Raw genomic sequence first — 20,396 nt, 5'->3', positions numbered from 1 at the left:
GGAAAAAAAAATTGTTATCCTTTGTAAAGCAGTGACTCTCACATTACTAGGGCTAACAGTCCCCTGTTAAACTTGTTTAAACACACAAAATGATTGGCACTACCACAGGAAATGTTAGCTTTTTCAACAATGGTTCTTTAAATACTGATCTACTATTACTCTTGAGTGGTTACAAGAGCACTTTGGCAAATACATTCTTGGAGCAGGATCTAAGGTATTGCTGAATTTCTTGCTTATGAGCAAACAATTGTGTCATCATCAGTATGCAACTAAGCACCTTTTTTTCCTAATCCAGAGTCTGCAGAACCAATATGGGAGTTTTAGCCAAAATATTCAATTTAATGATTCCTTGTTCCCCAGTAATAGTAATAGTAAATACAGTAAATGGTAATATTAATAGTAATATATAAAGTTACAGAGAAACTTGTAGGGAATGCAAGCACAATAGTCTTTTCTTAAAACCACATACATTCACCCTCAAAAAATGAACATTATATCTAAAATGACTCTATTCTGAATTAATTGCTTCCTGTTCAATTAAGTGATATTTTTGGCCAAGAGTTGTTGACATAGTCTTGTTCCCCCTGAATAGTCTTTGAATTATGATATGTAGAATCCACCCTATTTCAGACTTTTTTATTAAAAAATGAAGAGGCTTGAGCTGAGAGCAAAAAAATCCACAATTCCCTTTGGATGGTTAAGATTTAGGTCCTAAGATTAAGGTCTAGTTTATCTCATTCATTAAGATTTGTTTATTTATTTGAGAGAGAGAGAGAGAATCTCAAGCAGACTGTACACCAAATGAGGAGCCTGACCAGGGGCTCTCACGATCTTGAGATCATGACCTAAGCCAAATCCAAGAGTCCAATGCTTAAACAATTTAGTCAACCAGCTGCCCTAGTTTATCCCATTCTTGCATTCACTTAGCTCTTCTTCTGAGAATTAAAAGTGATGGGCCAAGATGTCCCCAGCTACTAACCTTAATGTAGAAATCCACTTAACAAGAAAGCACATACCAGTCCAGGTTTTGGATAATAGCCAGCAAGCCTTTGTATTGCCAGTTGAATAGCAGTTATTAGGGACCACCCAATGATCTGGTTTGGGTCCAAATTTCTGCATAGTTTTATCAAATAATATTATACATTTTTGGCACCATCATTAAAAGATAATGAAGTTGTTTCTTCACTAATGTTGAGTACACTGTCCAATTTGTCCTAAATGTGCAGGTAATGACATATAAAGTCTTTTTAAGATTTCATTTGAGGTCACAGGCAGCCTCTTTTAAGTGTGAAAGGGATTATTGCCATGTAATAAATGCCGTTTTCTAACTCTGGAACAAAAGGATGGCATTGTATAATATTTCATAATATTCTCCTTGAATTTCTGCAAAGACATGGTGTTTTTTTGTTTTGTTTTGTTTTGTTTTGTTTTGTTTTTTGTTTTGTTTTTTTTTGTGAGAAGTGGTATTTTGTTTAGGTATAATGTTTGACATATTGATCAACCAGGGCATTTCCTTTTGCTTTGATATATTTTTGAATTCCTTGTTCTATCTTGAAAATAGCCAACTTATTAAAAACCATTAAAGGAGCACCTGGGTGGCTCAGTGGGTTAAAGCCTCTGCCGTTGGCTCAGGTCGTGATCCTGGGGTCCTGGGATCCAGTTCCGCATCAGGCTCTCTGCTCAGCAGGGAGCCTGCTTCCTCCTCTCTCTCTGCCTGCCTCTCTGCCTACTTGTGATCTCTGTCTGTCAAATAAATAAATAAAATCTTTTTAAAAATAAAAACCAACATTAGAGCTATTAAATGCCCATCTGCCAACCATTCTAAATTAGGGTTTCTTCTTAGGTTAAGCATTTCTATATTTTAAAAAGTTTTCTGAAATAATAGACTATCCCAAAAGGATTTCATATATATATATATATATATATACCCCTTCTTTTCACTTAAACAGGAAGTTTTTGGGACCACAACAAATTCAATTATCTGGACATACTTTTGCCCTCTAGGAAGGAGTCATATTCTAGGGTGAGTTGAGATCTGTTACAATGTATCCTGCCTGATGTTTTTCTGATTTTATTCTTAAAATATAATCAACAAACCAACATGATTAAACCAAGATTTCTAGGAATGTTGTAATAAACTTATTAAGGGGTCTTTTAATAAATCTATTAGACATTTAAGAAACAGTGTTTAGAGTCATGGGTTTCCATTCTATGGGAGAAGAAAAGTAGGATTTATTTTTTTAAGTTTATTTTTTGTAGACTGATTTCTTTAAATTTTATTTTAATTTTTATTGTGTTATATTAGCCACCATACAATACACCATTAGTTTTTGATGTAGTGTTCCAAGATTCATTGTTTGTGTATAACACCCAGTGCTCCAAGCAATACGTGCCCTCCCTAATACCACCTATCAAGCTTACCCATTCCCCACCCACTTCCCTCTAAAACCCTCAGTTTGTTTCTGAGTCCACAGTCTCTCATGGTTAATCTTCCCCTCTGACTTCCCCCACTTCACTTTCCCTTTCCTTTTCCTAATGCCTTCCATGTTATTCCTTAAGCTTCTCAAGTAAGTGAAACCATATGATAATTGACTTACTCTGCTTATTTCACTCAGCATAATCTCCCAACTTTTGAAAAGTAGAATTTAAAGCTGCCAGTGGATAGCCCCAGCTTTTAAAAGCTGAGTACCTTAATGCTATAACCACAAGGAACTAAATTCTATCAATAACCTAATAAGCCTGGAGAAGGACCTCAAACTCTGGAACAGAACTACAATGTGGCTAATGCCTTGATTTCAGTTTTCAATGCCCTTAGCAAAGGGCCCATCTAAGCCTCTTCTGGACTCCAGACCCACAGACATGGTGATATAATAGGTGTATGCTGTTTTAAGTACCTAAGTTTGTGCTAGTTTGTTGTGCAGCAATAGGAAATTAATACATTTGGAACCCATAACCTTCTAGTGAGCCTTAGGAATCATTTTTGTGATCTCTTAGTTAGTAACCTGGGAAATTTCTGAAGTGTTACAATTTTTTCAGGAGTGAAACATACCCTTCCTTGGAATAAATCATGTTCCAAAAAATAATCTTTAACAAAATTTTTACTTCTCTTCAGAAAGTGTATAGCCTATTAGAGATAAAACATTAAGTAGATAGAATCAGTTCCAGAATCTGATTGTATTTTAGAGTACAACAAAAGATGACCAATATATGAGATAAAAAACAAAATGTGGGAAAGTATAAGACTCTTGAAGTTCTGATTGAGGACTTAAATTTTCCCAGGAGGAAGCAAAGAAATGGCTCTTTGGGTAAAAAAAACAGAAAACAGATTTACAGCTGTGAAATACACAGCTTTGTGTTACACTTGGATTTGGTACTACAGATAAATAGGAAATGATTATTATATTTATGTTGCTGATATTCTGAACAAATCTATATCTTGGCTCTTTGGATTTTTTTAGCCTAAAGAATAAAATCATTATAAGGAAAAGCACAGGGATTAGTGACTCATTTATCTATTAGATTTTTATCATTTTGATTTTGGTACCCTTTTGGTTATGGTTTCAGACTATGATGCAAATCTTGGTGGCCGTTTGGAGGGTTCAATCTGAAATTGATAGATTCAGTCCAAATAATATTAGAAAAGTAACACCATTTGTGCCCAGAAGTGTGATTACTTCTTAGACCTTCAATGTCTACTAAGAATACAGATAAATCATTGTTTAAATTATCTATGACCTGATTTTGAGAGTCCTCAGGAATGTAGAGTAGGCCATCAGAAGAGCATCTGTTTTACAGTAAATCCCCCACACCACCCCATTTATTTAGTGGATGTGATGTCACAAAGGAGGAAAGAATGTTGCTCAATTAAAGGTCTGATGGTAACAGTTGGACTGGGACATAGAAAGTGTTTGATGACTGCTCAAGGTCCCTGGCCCATGATAGTCATTGACTCCCAGGGAGAGGTTTAATAAATGTGTCAGGATATATGGCAGACATCATAAGGGCATATCAATCAAAAACTTGCAAGATTTTTCCTTTAATATTTAGAGAAATTAGACTTTATGATATAGCAGGGTATTGGTCACTTGCTTCCCCCTTGGAGAAACTTCATTCATTGCGCACTTTATTCTTTTCCCTATTGTTTCTTAGTTAAGAGAATACAATTATTTATCTAATAACTTTTCTGTTCAGAGTATATAAAATTGGGGAATTAAGAAGAGTCTATAAGAAATATTTTGTAGGGATAGTCTTTTGCCTTTATTAAGCAGGATTTAATAGTTTCACTGTCAGTTCTAGCTATATCCTTTTTCTATATGAAATTTCACATTTGTTCTCCACTCGGTGCTGCTCACCAGAATGGGTCTCTCCCTTACATCTTTCTCCAGTAAATTCTACTTTTATTTTTACTCAGATCATGTCAGTATAGTGGTCAGGAGCTAGAGAGGTAGGGTCACTCTCTGAAGTTCTGGTTAAGCTGCAGTCCTAGTTAGGTACTTGGAACATGTCTTTGCAAATATCCCTTCCCCTCCTCTAGAGGTAATGTTGGGCTGAGTATGCAGTCTGCCCTTCTTTGAAACAAGGGGGTGGGGGATGGAGTTAAAGTTTTGTTCTCTCACAACTACACTGGGTTCTCATCTATCTGTACCCTCAGGCCTTGCTTATTAGGGCTCTGTTTCCATATATAGTTGATGACACTGGGTGGAAAATTAGCCAGTGGATGTTGTTTCACTCTCCAGATTGCACCATTGGACAAGTTTTCTTAAGAAAAAAGAATCAAATATGTATCTCTAATCTTCTCTGTAAATACCTGGTGGGGTTCATGAAAGAAAAGCTTGTAAAGGAGTGTGAACATAGTTGTCTCTTATGGCTTCCAGCTTTCATACTCTCCCATACTCAGAGTTCAGCAATCAGCCAAAATCTGGTTGATTCTTCTCACCAGCTTATGCACCATTCAATATTTTCTGTCTCAAGTAAGCAAATTCTTGGGTCTTGTTTCTCCCTGAGAGTGCTTCTGACATTCCTGATTTTACTTTAATATTTTCCCATTGCAGCTTTCATGATTTAATTGGAGAATCATGAACTTGCAGCTTTTTAAGTTTTTTTCTTATTGTAAAGGCAGGGGTACTATCTAATTCTCCACATCTCTGAAATAACATCAGAACCCAGTAGCTATTTTTTTTTTAAGATTTTATTTATTTGCCAGACAGAGATCACAAGTAGGCAGAGAGGCAGGCAGAGAGAGAGAAGACTTGATCCCAGGATCCTGGGGTCATGACCTGAGCCAAAGGCAAAGGCTTTAACCCACTGAGCCACCCAGATGCTCCAGTAGCTATTTTTTTTTAATGCAGTTTTCCAACTATTTTGGCTGAAGTAAATTTAAAGAGTTTTCCAATACTATGTCTGAAACACAGCCACTTTCTCTCGAAAGTCAGTTGACCATTAGCTGCATAGAATAGTTGGGAGATTATAATAAATCATAGAGTAAATTAGAAAATAATTTTAAATGCTAATTTCCTATTTCCACTTTTGCATGATTGTTGTAATCAATTTTTATGAACAGTATGCTTATAAGTCAAAACAATAACTCATGTGTTTTTTTTACTATATGATTCAACACTAATTTCAAAAGCAATGAATTTGTTTAGATGGAACTAGCAATAATAATTTTATGTTTTAGTTATGTATTCCATAATTGGTGGGGGTAATTTTTCAACAGCAGTCCCATTTATCAGAATATCAGGCCATATAATAAATTAACTTTTATAATTAATAGTGCTGTGAAACTAAGAGTTTGACTGAAATCCCGATCTCAGTAATATATATTAATATCAGAGAGGAAATGTCATTTCAGATTAAAATCATTGGCAAGACCCTGAAAGATATTCCCACTAATCCCACAGTGAATTATATTTATATATATCTGTATCCATATATAAATAGCTACAGACCTATAAGTCAATCTCTAGTTTATTTTTGGAGGGAGATTATTCTCAGGTTAAACAGATAGTAATCCAAATAGATTTATATTTCCTTTTTCTTATATAGTTTGAAGTGTAGGGGCACCTGGGTGGCTCAGATGGTAAAGTGACTCTTGAACTCAGTTCAGGTCTTGATCTCACAGTGGTGAGTTCGAGCCCCTACAACTTAAAAGAACAACAACAACAAAGTCCAACATGTAAGAAGCAGTTCTCAAAGAAACTAAATTCTTTCATTTTACTTCTCAAACTTGACCCACCCAGAAGATTATACGAAAAGTCAAAAGAAAACAAAAGTGGGATATGGGTGTGTATGTGTGCACAGACGTGTGTGTGATCACCTTTCCTAAATTATCAAATCATGTCCATTATGTCCAATGTTTGTATTGTGAGGCCAGGGAATGTTTATGAGGCCAAATATCATTTTGTTTAATAATGTTATGATATTAAATAATATGGAATATACAAAATTCCTTCTTTGTTATAATACATGGCCCAGAGTAACACAGTATAGTGAGAAGTACAATTTATTTAAATGTGTATGTTGTATTACCAACTTAATTAAAACAAAATCTAATTTAAATTCCAGATGAGGGATGCCTGGGTGACTCAGTCGGTTAAGCATCTGACTCTTGGTTTTGGCTCAGGTCATGATCTCAGGGTTCCTGAGATTGAGCCTCCTGTTGGGCTCTGTATTCAGGTGTAGTTTGCTTGAGATTCTCTCCCTCTTACATCCCCTTGTGCTTTCTCTCTCAAGTTAATAAATAAATAAGATGTTTGTGTATTCTTAAACCACAACTACTTTTCTCTATCCTTTTTAAAATTTTTTAGAATAAAAAATTTATTCAAAAAAATTCTATTTATTCATTTATTTGTAGTCATTCAAACAAATTTATTTATTTGAATTTATTTATTTATTTAAATAGACTTATTTATCTAAATAAATTTATTTATTTATTTAAAAATTAAAATTTGAATTTTATTTTTAAAAATTTTTAAATTTTTTAAATTTTTATCCTTTTTTAATTTTAAATTTTAAAATTTAAATTTTGAATTTTTCTTTTTTCAGTGTCACTAAATGGGCTTAGGATCTGTTATCAGAGTTCCACATACAATTCCAGGTTGGGGCTTGGTGTTTTTTACCACCACAATGTGATTAATTTCCTTTAATACAGAAGCAATTTTCATGCCAGTTTTGGTTGAATGACACTCTGGCCAGAATCTCTGGTCCATGATCTACAATCACATATCTCCTGTTGGGTCACATTGCTCAAAGACTCTCTTCAACAGTATAGAATATTTAAAAAAAAAATTTTTTATCTAAATGCAGTTTTTTGAAGTTACTAAAACTCATCTGTCACTTTGTTGTCCACTAACACTCTCTTTCTGTGATCTTTCCCATTGATTGACATTTTGCTATGGAAGTAGGCTTAATGCTGGGTGAAAACTTTTAGAGAGCACTGTGTACTAGCACAGTGTTGTAGACACTTGTGCCTATTCATCTGTTGATGTGTAGCAGGATGTATTTGTCTTTCTAACTCACCAAAAAAGTTCTGCTAAATCCTGAATTATCTGACAAAGGTAAAGAAAGAGAGTTATGGAAATATTTAAACTGTGTCATTTGTTCCAGTTTACACAGTGGGAAAAAAAATGAACTTATGGTTTGTAATATCAGTGTGCTTTTTTAAACATCAATTATGATTTTATTTTATAATTCTTAAGAAACAATCCTTAACAATTGCTTTGTTGTTGTTGTTTAATCTCTAAGAGCTTTCACTGCTGCCTGTTAACTTCTTTTTGTCTCTTCTCTGAGGGGCTCTCCTTTTGCTTCGTTTCTTTGTCACATCTTGGTTACTTAGAAGCAAGACTAGTGTGATACTCTTAACATGGCTGTGTGACATTTTTAGCTACTTCTTAATTTTTCTAAAAGACTCCCAAATATTTTATAACTTAAAAAAATTACAAAATTAGATTAATAAATAAAAAGTCATTTGTTTCTCTGAAATGTAGTTACTCATCCACTGAAGGGAAACTAAACCATGTTTGGTACACATTGAATTCATTAACAAGTATTAATTGAGCATCTATTATGTGTCCAAAAGGCTGTCAAGTGGGGAGCCTTGTTGACTCAGTCATTAAGCATCTGCCTTCTGCTCAGGTCATGATCCTAGGGTCCTGGGATAGAGCTCCACATTGGGCTCCCTGCTCTGTGGGAAGCCTACTTCTTTCTTTCCCACTCCCCCTGCTTTGTCTTCCCTCTCTCGCTGTGTCTCCTCTGTCAAATAAATAAATCTTAAAAAAAAAGAATGCTGTCAAATGGTGAAGATAGACTTGGAGAAGCTATTTCCTCCTATTGGGCTAACAACTGGGTGAGGGGGTCGGACTTTAATCAAAAAGTCATAATGTTTTTTTCCCTGTTAGTACCAATTGTTTTGTGTTATAAAAATACTGTGTTAATTACAGTTGATTCTTGTCGGTGCCCCAGCAGCTTGTAGCGCATGCACGGTAATGCTTCTGGGCTCCGCTGTGCCCGCTCGTTGCCTCGGGGCCGCCGCTGGTGGGCGACAGTGCGGAGCTGCTCCGGCTGGACCCGAGGGAGGGCCCGGGGCGCCGCACGACTTTTCCGGTTCGAAAGTAAACACGCCATTAAGATGGCGGCTGGATGCGAGCCAGTAGGCGGAACTTCGGATTTTCTATCTATGTGGCTGCGAGTGATTGGTTGTGCAACCTTGGTATATATAGACATGCACTGGCGGGGGAGAGAAAGATCCCAACAGCTACGCAGAAATAAAGCTTGCTTCCCTGAGGTCTCCTGGTCGTTCTTGCTGGCGAGAGCGACAGATTCTACTCAGCTCTGATATGTTTGCCACCTTACAAGAGTTTTATGAATTAATATCTTTACTAAGAGCAGTTAGATGAGTTTTGAAGTTCTTCCTAATTTCAGCACACAATATAAGAAAAGTTTTCGAAATTTTTTTAGATATCTCAACACATTTAAGAAAAAGTAACTTAGGGGTGCCTGGGTGGCTCAGTGGGTTAAGCCTGTGCTTTCAGTTCAGGTCATCATCTCAGGATCCTGGGATCAAGCCCCGCATCAGGCTCTCTGCTCAGTGGTGAACCTGCTTCCCTCCCTCTCTCTCTGCCTGCCTCTCTGCCTACTTGTGATCTCTGTCTGTCAAATAAATAAATAAGTAATCTTTAACACCCCCCCCCAAAAAAGAGAGAGAGAATCAGTAACTTTAAAAAAGAATAAGTAATTACTTATGGGATATAGAGTAATATCAAAAAAAAAAAACACAGTTATTTTAGCTTAAAATCTATATTAAGAACAATATCCTAGCTGACTATTGAACAAAATAAACAGGCTTCAGTAGTTAAAATGCAATTAATATATAAAGGAAGTTGTTCATTTTGAATTCTGTTTGCAAAATATCTATTAAAACAGCAAACTCTCTTCAAAAGCTAAAACATACTAGCTATCTCAAATTGTCTCATGATGGTGTTTGATGCTGCCCAATAGCCTTCTGTAATATACACGGAGCATTACAGAGAATATGCAAAGTTATGTCATTACTTGGTTCAAACATAACAAATACTTTATGACAAAATTTTACTGAAACAGCATGGTTACCTAATCTAGTTTTAGCTCTAATTTTTATAACTCAGATAAATCCAGTAAGATAAAGCTCTAAACTGTTAAGTGATCTAAGTAAAAGTTTATAAATCAAATTTTCAGCAATAATTATGGCTTATGATATGTCTACTTTAAAAAAATCCTTTTGCAACCTGAAAATGTAAAGTTATAATAAATTAAGTTAAATAGTGAGTATTTATTAAATATCAGTCATTTTCAAATAAAATAAAATGTTGAAACAATGAATTCAAGTTTATCTAGCTTTGGCTTCTTATTACAAAGAAACTAAAGATATTTCGGGTCTATCATTAAACATGTCTTGTGCCACATGGATAAATTTACTAAGAGGGAAGATGTATTTTTACACGTTATGAAATGCATTCATAAATCTGCAAGTCCACTGAATTCTAGTGTAACAGGCAGTTCAAAATTTCTTACTTCTTAGTTTTCAGTAGAAATTAAGTTTTTTAAGGGTTACTAATACTAATCAATATATGTAATTAAAACTTGTAATAAATAATATTGATAAATATTGATAAATAAATAAATAACTTGAAATAATAAAGCCAAAAGGAATCTGTATATGGAAGTAGGTAAGGAAAGTAAAACGTGTTTTTTGGTTAAAGACAAGTATAAAGGACATGTTTTTATTAAGGGAAAAAGACTACTTCTGTCTTAATATAGAATGACTGTTGTTTATTTGTTTTTCAGAATGTGAAAGAGGAAAAATACAAGAAAAAACCTGAGTAATTATTTTTAAAAGTTTAGGTTTAGGGAAAAGGAATTTCAGGAAAGGAATTTCATGGATGCTCAAGTTGACTAGATTGAAATGGATTTATTAAAGTTTTTAAATAATGAGGCAATATTGAAAGTACACTGGTGTAAAAATTTGGTTTCTCCCTCTTCAAAGGACAAAGTTTTCTTGAACTATTTTGATGTGCTTTTTATAAGAGATGTAAAAAGCTTTTCTTTATCTTTCAGGTAATCTTTCCAGAAAAAAAAAAAAAAAAGACTTTAAGTCATCATAATAATTTCTTATGCTTCATGTTGTCTTTATCAGGTCTTTGATTACTTGAAAAAACTGAATTTTCTCAATATTAAGAGAGTTAAGTTTTGTTCACAATTATTTCAGAAATTGTTTGAAGTTCATAGAAATTTGCCAATACTCTCATGACCCAATTGTTACAAATATGCTACAGAAATAGTGGCATTTCCTTACTGAATAAAATGTCATCAGATCCTTAGTCATAGCTGTTTTTTAGCCTTCTTGTCATTTACGGACAGTTATTGTTTTACTCAGATACTTTTGCAAAGGTGTTCATCTTTAGAGAGATTTATGGAAAGAACTCTGACAAGTACTCTAGAAAACAGGTTTCTGATAACTATAAGATATATTGCTGAAATAGGTAGGAACCTTGAGAACAAGTGGAAAAACTGAATTTAAGCAGAGTAAGAATTAATAATATGGGACTGAATAAACTGATAAGCATGATTATAAATTTTCTTAACTTTTTCTTTGAAACATTCCTAGTGCCTTACTGTGTTGTTTTCCCAGATTTATGGAAACATTTTCATTTTTCTTAAGCTATCTATGACTTGCAGCAATTTGGTAAGTATAACTTTGTAAATAGAATTGAAACATTTAATTTTTATTTCTACATGATCCCTCTAGAATTTGGAAACTTACTGAGTTGCCTTGTTTTTTTTTTTTTTTTTTTAGAAATATTATTATTTGCATAAGTTCAATTAAGAATTTGTTCTCCTGATAACAGGACACAATTGGAAACCAAGGCTCTAAATGGAATGTCGTATTTGGGAATATGCATAAAATCAAATATAACAACACAGTTAAAAAAAAAAAGATGACTTTACAGAGTCAATGAAGGCTCTTGTTAAAAATAAAAATAAAGAATAAAAATTAAAAATAAAAAAACTGGTACCTTGTTTATAGAGTGCCTGGCAGCCTCACCAAGTAAATAAGGAAAGTTACTTCCTGGCAGGTCCAGAAAACTCGAGATATCTTGAAGACCTCAAGATGAAAGGAATTAACCCAAAACTCTAGGCATTATGGGTGAAGTCTGATGGTCTTTGACATGACTCCTCAGTTCGGAGAGGCTTTATAAGTCCAATCTAACATTGTTTTTGAAAAGTTCCAGCAAAGCAGATTTTAAAATAGCGTATATATTCAATCACTATTTTTGCTGCATTTATATAAATCATCAGACCAAATTCAATGAGACTAGACTTTTTTTTGCCAAGAAATTAGTTTTACTGTAATTATATTTGCTAGAAATGAGATCTGGATGCTAAATTCTACTGGTTTTCTCAAATATCTGGTTATGAACTCTAAACAATACTCCTAATTTTTTCCCACCTTTCTGATTTGGAATCTTCATGTACAAAAACTCTTTGGATTTTCTGGGAAGGGGCTTTTCCAGGCCTTTCTCACTCCCAGATAGCTGTCAAATTTCAGGGACTTGAAGCTAGGATCTACATCTCTCAATTTAAAAGGGTTCTTCCAGACTCTTGGAACTGCCTGCCGCTTAGATACCTAAAATTAAAATTGATCCCAGTCTTTTTCCTAGAAGTAGATGGCGTCTTGAGGTGAATTGCTATCCCAGGATCATGGATCGAAATCTTCATCTCCAATATAAAATCTTTATTCCTTTTGCTTTTTCACAACATGGCTTTTCTCTCTGTTCATGTATGGGAAGACAATGTTTCTTAACCCTGGCAACTACCATTGCATGCACTGCTAAGGCTGTAACTTTACAACAAAAGTTCCTGGCCTTCCTTGCTTTGGTAGTTTTAGATAACAGAATTGCTCTAGATAACTTATTGGCTAAATGAGGAGTCTGTGCCATAGCAAATACCACCTCTCGTGCCTGACTCAACACTAGTACTGCAACGAATAAAAGAAATTAACAAAGAAGTCACTTGGCTCAAACAGGCTGGTGCTCCTTCAGAGTCATTCTCTGATTTATTTGATAACAACCGGTTTGGTTCATGGGGGCACTGGCAAAGGAGAATACTAAAGTCTCAGTATGATCCTCCTTCTAGTCATTAGTGTAGTCTTTCCGGTGTGTTGTGTATTCTTAAGACTCAAGATGTTTACATTCATAAGCATGTTAAATGCACATTTACAGAATCAGCAGTACCCCCAGGTGGTCTCATTGTGCTTGGAGAAACAGAAACAAGACGAACAAGATGGTATGATGAACATAATACCTATAAGTTTTATGATGAAACAAGAATAATTGAAACCTGATAGTGAACAAGAGTAGTGCTAATATCATTATTAAATTAATTAAACAAGGAAGCCATTAGACTGAGGTTTCTCAAATGCTATGGTGGCAGAAAATTAAGTCTAAGCTGGCAAACAACTCAAAGTTAAAGAAATCAAAACCTAAGGATCACAAACAACTAACTATGCATTAAGTTGTCAGATAATCAGATAATTTTTTGCTTTTTATCTCTTCTGTATGGATCATTCTTCTTTGTCTTGTTGGTGAAACACTCTTAACTACTCCTGGTTTGGGACTGCCCAAGAAGAATTTATTTTTGCTCAAATAAACTCTTCAAATTTTTAATGTGCCTCACCTTATCTTTTAATGCGCTTTATATGTAATAGCCATAAGCTGGAATCAGTCCAGATGCCCTTCAACAGCAGAATGGTTAAAAAAAGTCCTGGTCCATACATTTTAGAGAATCCTACTCATCAATAAAAAGAGTAAACACAACAATTTCAGTGACTCTTCAGAGAATTATGCTAAGTAAAAAAGCTAAAAGCTAATCTACAAAATGTGCATACTGTATGACACCATTTATTTAACATTTTTGGGTTGGGGAACAATGGGAGAGGGTGGAGGGGAAGTGGGTAGGTGTGCTTACAAAAGAGCAACATGAAAGAACTTGTGAGGCTGGAGCTGTTAAGTATCTTGACTGGGTTAGTAGACACATGAGCCTACACATGTGATAAACTTGTGGCAAACTAAATGCACCCACACGCACAGGCACACACACATAAATGGGTATAAGCAAAATTAGAAATTTGAGTAAAATGGTTGGATTGTATCAATGTTAATATTGTGGTCGTGATGTAATATTGCAGTTCAGCAAACTGTTACCACCGTAAGGGGGTGGTGAGGAGGACTAAATAAATAATAGAAAAACATCTGTTATTTAACATTTACAAAACTAATTACTTGTTAATAAAATAGAAATAACCTCCAAAAATTTTTTTTATAAACTGTAGCATTCACATTTCCGAAGTTTATTCAGCATTTAAGTGAATATTTATTTATGTTTAAAGTTACCATAAGGCTTTTAGCAAACACAATTTAACTATTAGTAAATGTTCTGGAAATGGACTTCAATATGAATTTATAATAGGAAATCATTCAAATATCAAAGTGCAAAATAGCTATTAATAGAAAAATTTAGTGTCCATTACCTGTGCTTTTATATTGTTTATTTTTATTCATCTATATACATGTACATATATGTTATGTGTTATATGATATACATGTAAACACATGTTATTCTTTATATGCACACACATACGTGTATATGTAATGTGTATGTGCCTGTATGTGTATACATATATGTACATGTATGTATATATAAACACACACACATATACATACATAAAAGTGAAATGTACCTTAATGCAGTAATAAATTATTTTTAGCTATAAGATGACCAATAATGTTAACATAATTCAGTATCTTATTGAGTTGTTATCTGTTAAACTTGTGGGGTTTTAGCCTAACATCTTGTACCACAAAATATTTTATTCATAAGCAATGTGATCACTGTTTCACTGAGATGATTTAAAACAGCAAGATTTAGAAAGATTTCTTTATTTTTAAACCAAAGTCTTTGAAAGATAAATCCAATTAAATGATTTGACATTGTTAGGTCCCCCAATAATGGGTACGTGATTAAAGGAGCAAGACTGATACAAAGCGAAGGTCAAGCAAAGCTTTATATCGCGCCAAGCATCAAGAATCAAACCGCACGTTCAGGGCTGCGCCTCTTACAGAGAGGGTGACCTCTCTCTGCTTCACAAACTAGCTTTTAAGGGCAAAGGCCATGTGGTTGGGTCTGGCCACACACAGGTGGCCAATGAAATTGTAACACACAGAGAAAGCTGCACAGTCATGCTAGGTCACACATAAGTGACCAATTGAATTACAATTTACCCTAGTAGATATTTGAACCAACCTATCACCTTGGTCAGAATTGGTGCCCAAAAGGTGCCCAAAGGGTGGGGCCCATACTCCTTGGTAACTAGGGAGACAGTATGCGCCCCCCCCACTGATCGGATATCTCCACCTGGCCTTACCCACCCTTGTTGGGCTTTGTTACCTAGGACTGGTTTCCGGGACTTGTTTTTAAGTAAGTCTCCTGGGGGAAGGGGAGCAGGGACAGTTTAAGTTTTAAACAACAAAGTTATTGTTTAACCGGATGGAAGTGCTCTGGCTAAATAAATCCTTACAAGATTAGCAAATTTCTTCATTTTAAAGAAATGTCCAAGTTAACACACTTCCAACTATAATATTTAATACTGACAGTGTTTGGTGTTCAGTGACATTAATTCCATGATGACTTTTCGTTTATTTGTTTTTTTATAGACTTTCATGGGAACAAGGGAAGTGGTTGAATGTGGCTGTTTCAGCTCTTCAATGAGGTTTTGTCTCAACAAATGCATTGATATCAAAGTCATGCAACTAAAGGAAAGCACTGAAAGATTACCAAGCAAAATATTTGATAATCTAACCAAAATAAAAAGCAATTTTGGATATAAAAAACAATGTTTCACTTATGATATTCAATATTATTTTGTAGGGATCCATTATGTAATAATAGCAACTGTGGTGTTTTTTCCAAATTAATAAGAATATATTTGAATTAAAGTTATAAAATATAAATAATAGACAAAAATAGAAAATTGCATTGTATTGTTATGCCCCAATAATGGGGCATAACATAAAGGAGCGAGACTGATACAAAGTGAAGGTCAAGCAAAGCTTTATTTCAGGCCAAGCATCAAGAATCTAACCGAACGTTCAGGGCCGCACCTCTTACAAGAGAGGGCGACCCTTCTCTGTTTCACAGACTAGCTTTTAAGGGCAAAAGCCATGTGGTTGGGACTGGCCACGCACAGGTGGCCAATGAGATTGTAACACACAGAGAAAACTGCACAGTGATGTTAGGTGACCAAATAATAGATATTTGAACCAGCCTATTACACCTTGATTGGGATTGGCACCCAAAAGGCGGGGCCCATACTCCTTGGTAACCAGGGAGACAGTATGCATCGCCCCCACTGATCCGATGTCTCCACCTGGCCTGACCCACCTTTGTATCTGGGCTTTGTTACCTGAAGCTGGTTTCCGGGACTTGTCTCCAAGTAAATCCCCTGGGGGAAGGGGAGCAGGGACAGTTTCTAAATAGGTCCTTACAGTATAAAAAGAACATTAATCAAATAATTAGAAAAAATATAAAAATATTAAACATGTTTCATTTTTTTGAAAAAGACATTTCAGAATAAAACCCACAAAATTCACAGAAGAATAGAAAACCAACCAATGAATGGCTTATAATTTTAAAAACTAACTTCTCCTGAGTTCTTAAATTCTAAAGAATATATAAAACTGTTAAAAAGTAACAATTAAAAATACATCAGATTGCTATGCTTGAAGTGAGATGTATAATATATTCTGTGTTTTTACAGGAAAACAGTCATCAGAAATCCATGGAATTAAACACACTGTATTTAGCAAGACTCCAAATACACAGTAAATGTTCATTAAATGGTACATAATAATTACAACAATAATGATCATACTGATGAGGGAGCAGGAGGCTGGCTGAGGACAAAGCAAAAGCTGGCGCCTTGCACCCCCTCTTCACCCACACCCCTCCGTAATAGGTGTAGTATTCCTCAGGCACCCCTGACTGCCATAAAACAATAAATAGTTAACTTGCAGGGATCGCAGTCCTGCAGAACAGGAATCTCCCTTGCTCTACAGATGTCCTAGAGACCTAAACAGGGAGGTTAACTTATCAATAACACAAATTTCCAGAGGCAAATAACTCTCAGTTCCTGAAACCCTAATGTCTCCCTCCCCACCATAAACTGGAGGAGGCTGAGGTAGAAGGGAATGTAAATGATAGCAGGATCATAATCCCCCACCAAGAATCTCCCAACCATCTTGATGTTAATGCCTAAACTAAAGATGACATTGATCAAGCCATAAGCCCCCCCCCCCCCGCCCCAGCACCTTGTAGGCCCTCCTTAACATGTGAAAACTCTGTTGAAACCTCCCATGCCTTCTCCTCACCTTCCCCCAACCGCAAGGTATATAACCTGCCATCCCTCTCAACCTGGGGCAGCAGCTCTTCCTGCCCATGGGTCCTGTCCCCATGCTTTAATAAACCACCATTTTGCACCAAAGATGTCTCAAGAATTCTTTCTTGGTTATCGGCTCCGGACCTCAGCCCACCAAACCTCACCTAGGTTCTAGAACTTCATCAATACTATTTGAATAATAACCCTGCCTGATATATGTTTATAGGATACATTTAAATGCTAATTTAAATGTATTTAAATTTGAAAGTACAAACTTCCTGTTTCAGAATGAAATATTGCCTTCGCAGTTGCTCATTAGTGAGACTTTAATGAAGAGAGTAGGCTTAGGCTATGATTAAATCCTTGTTTTGTACTAAGCAGAGTTTAGTGTTACTACCAAAACACTGTTACATAATAGAAACACTTTTCAGAAATTATCTTAACTTACAAGTGTCTGTAAACTTGCAGAGCCCTCAATGTTTGTCTTTATTGTTCATCAAAAATGTGAGATAACTTTCAAATATGGATATACACAAAGATATTAAAAGCATTCGTATGTTTGATATAAAGAAGATTAAAAAACTATGTAAGCATCTTTGTTTTTGGTATTTGTTTTTTCCTAATATTTTATATCACTTAAATATAGTGATTATAAATTGTTCTGCTAAAGTGACTGAGGTCACTGTCTCTATGCATATTCGAGGTACCTTTGAGCAAGGGTGAAATAATGGTAAACCTGATCAGTACCATGAGCTTTGGTATAAGTATGTTTCCTTTCTTTATAGTATCTTAATGAAAACTTACTATTGTCTGTATAATTACTATGATACATTTCACAAATTTGGCTTATTTCATGCTGAGTTATTTCAAATGTGATGACTTTTTCCAAAATCATATATCATACCAAATTTCATATCAATATCTTTCTTTGAAGTTGATATGGTGATTGTTACATTACGTGGTATACTAAATATAAAAGAAGTAAATTTATTTATTTTTATTTACTACATCTTACTATGTGTTAAAAAGCAAAAATTTAACTGAGTAAATTTGAAAATCTAATTGGCTTTATCAAATGATTAATGAATCAGGCAGCATCCCATCTAAGAAATAGAAATGAAAAGGAAAGGTTTTTAAAGTCTGGAAATGGAAATTATAAAAAAAAAAAAAAATTCAGGTCCAGGCAACCTACCTATGGTAGGAGACTGTGTGGGCAGATTACATCATTAATGTTAATCAGAAAGTTCCAAACTGACCAGTTAAGACTATATTCCTGGAGAATAGTGTAACTGCAGTTAAGTTAGGTATTAAGTCATCATGGGTTTAGCACAAGTGACTACATTTGGGGCCTGTCTATTCTTTTTCTTTTTTTTAATTTAAATTTAATTAGCCAACAAACAGTACATCATTAGTTTTTGATGTTGTGTTCATTGATTCATTAGTTGCATATAACACTCAGTACTCATCACATAATGTGTTATTTCTTTTTTTAACAATCCCCCCCTTTTGATCAGACTCTCAGCTTAATTGAAAGAGTGTAATCAAAATTAAAGGCATTAGCACCACTCTCAACTACTGTTCTGCTGTTGTCACAGTTCTGTTGTTCCTTTGTGTGGCATCTGTAAGTTAGGGTGTTTTTACTTAACCCCTGTGATGTTAACAAGGTCATAGCTTCAGGTTCACAATCTTTGATTTGGTCATTCTCTTCATTTCTCTAATGTTCCAGTCCTAGGAATACCATTTGCTTCGTGGTTAGTGGCTGCATACATGAGTTTGAAGCTTTTGAGAGTAAACAATGCCCCAGGACATCATTATGATTGTAATAAGCAGGATAATTCCCAGTGTTTGGTGCACTTTGGAGCCATGGTCCTTAAGACCCAAATCAACCAAAATCAAATAAAAGACCCCCTCTGAAGGTATCACTTCTCTAAGCCAAATGGCTTGCTTAGTGATCTTTTATAATTGAGTTAAAGTTCCCCGCAAGTGTTAATCAGCAGGTGATGCTGACCACAACAGAGTCCTCTTTATTTGGCTAAAAAATAATCAAGGGCTATTCTATTGTATTATCAAGGACAACTTTGGCCAGAGTCTAAGGATCTTTGTTGGGCAGCTATTCTTAGCAATAGAATCTGCCATCTTTTCAATAATTAAGGGGTTTCTTTTCTTTTTTTAAGATTGTTATGTATTTATTTGACAGAGGCAGAGAGAGAGAGAGAGAGAGGAAGTACAAGCAGGCAGAGCAGCAGGCAGAGGAAGTGGGAGAAGCAAACTCCCCACCCAGAAGGGAACCTGAAGCGGGAATCCATCCAGGACTCTAGGACCAGGACCTGAGCTGAAGGGAGGTGCTTAATACTTGAGGCACCCAGGTGCCCAAAGAGGTTTTTTTGAGTACATTCTCATTTGCATTTACTCCGAATCAGGGAACTATGACTCTGCCAAAGGAAACAAATCCTGAGTCCTTCTGTCTGATAGGTCCTTCTAACTAAAAAAAGGTAAACCCAGGCATTTGACCAATGAGGTATCTTAGTTTACTTGTGAAAAATTAGGGGCACAGTTAGATACCCTAAGAGGCATTGTGTGGCTTTGTACTAGTCACCTAGACATCCATAGGTCCAAGGAGAAAGATAACCACCAAAGACAAAGACAAACCCTATTGGAACATAAATCATTCTTTTTAAGGAGGTACTGTTAATAGATTCATTCACAAGGATTGCTGTATTTGCCCTTTCTAGCCAGGGATCAGGCAGGCTTTTAGCACATATGGGAAGAAAATCTTCTAGCCTCAAATAGAGTCATTCTAAATACCTTGTGAAGATGAGTGGTGCTGGTATTATATCTCAGTGAATAGGGGCAGATCTGATCTAGATAATCATAGGAACAGGGGGTACAAATGTACTAAGATTTATATAGTAATTGCATCTAATTAGGGATGTATAGTTATAATCAGAAAGTAAAAACAAAGTTTTGGATATTCTGGTTGTAAAAGTGAAACTCAGTAAGAAAGTTCTAAGGCGCAGGGGGGAGGGCCAATTATAGTTTACAGTGACATTGGGTACAGAAGAAATATTCTCCTTCACAGGGAGGACCAGGGGATCTGTTGCACTATAGATAGATCAGAATTTTTTACAAGTCCAACAATCTGAAAGGTAATCTTCTTGAGCAATGGACTGGGAGATACAGATAGACATTAGCTTTCTAAGCCAATGCTAGAGTAAAGAGGGAAAGAGAGTAAAATTTTCACATTTAGTTAAAGTATGTTGTCTTGTGTGGAAACAGTCTACCTTGATGTCAGCTACTTTTCTTCTGGATGAATTTGATTCAGAGGTCTCTAGCATCTTTATAAGGCCAGATGACAGATAGAGACTTCTTTAGTTGTGATATGTGTGCCCAAGGCTTAATATCATTTAATTTTGCACGAGTGTCAGTGGTG

The sequence above is a fragment of the Mustela nigripes genome, chromosome 1, assembly GCF_022355385.1.
Source record: "Mustela nigripes isolate SB6536 chromosome 1, MUSNIG.SB6536, whole genome shotgun sequence".
Lineage (NCBI taxonomy): Eukaryota > Metazoa > Chordata > Mammalia > Carnivora > Mustelidae > Mustela > Mustela nigripes.
This window is presented reverse-complemented; position numbering follows the sequence as displayed.